Source organism: Frankliniella occidentalis, unplaced genomic scaffold, assembly GCF_000697945.3.
Source record: "Frankliniella occidentalis isolate FOCC.00 unplaced genomic scaffold, Focc_3.1 Scaffold1516, whole genome shotgun sequence".
In the NCBI taxonomy this organism is placed as follows: domain Eukaryota; kingdom Metazoa; phylum Arthropoda; class Insecta; order Thysanoptera; family Thripidae; genus Frankliniella; species Frankliniella occidentalis.
This window is the reverse complement of record NW_026268617.1, coordinates 1-644: the sequence shown is the minus strand read 5'-3', so window position 1 is coordinate 644 and position 644 is coordinate 1.

The following is a 644-nucleotide window of genomic DNA, read 5'->3' as shown; positions in this document are numbered from 1 at the left end:
ACGTCCTCGGCGGCGGCCCCCGCTGCTGCGCGCGCGCCGTGGCGGCGGCGGGCTCCCCGCTTCCCGTGTCCTCGACGCCGGCGTGTGCGCTGCTGGGCTTGGCACGACGCACCGTGTCCTTTAGCACTTTTGAACAACGAAATTTTTAATTGCAGGCGGCGATAGAACTATCGTTGAGAGTACTCCATTCAAACCTGTGGATCTCCTTGCTGCCCTAAGAGCGTTGCCCGCTAATCCCACCCTCGAAGAGGTTCACAATGTTGTACATCGTCTTCCGTGCCTGGCTCCACACACAGCACAGGATGTGAGTTATTACCCATTTTTTACAATAAAATCAACAGTCAATTTTTATCGTTTTGTAGGCAGTCGTTTTTTAACGAAGCCTTTTGCTTTTTGACTCTTTTTATTTTTACTTTTGAAAGTAATTGCATCACTGGCTGAAATTAGTGTCCAATTTATATTTGTACTTTTTTTTTTTAGGTGGAGCTAGTCAAGGGAATACCGGTGTACATCAACACCTACGTTTTGGCGACCCTGCACCGGCAGCACGAGAAGCGCCCAGGTGCTTACATGGCGGGGGTCCTGAAGGAGTTGGTGCCTCCCCAGGTCCAGAGGCTGCCATATCTCACTGCTGCCGGAAAGGG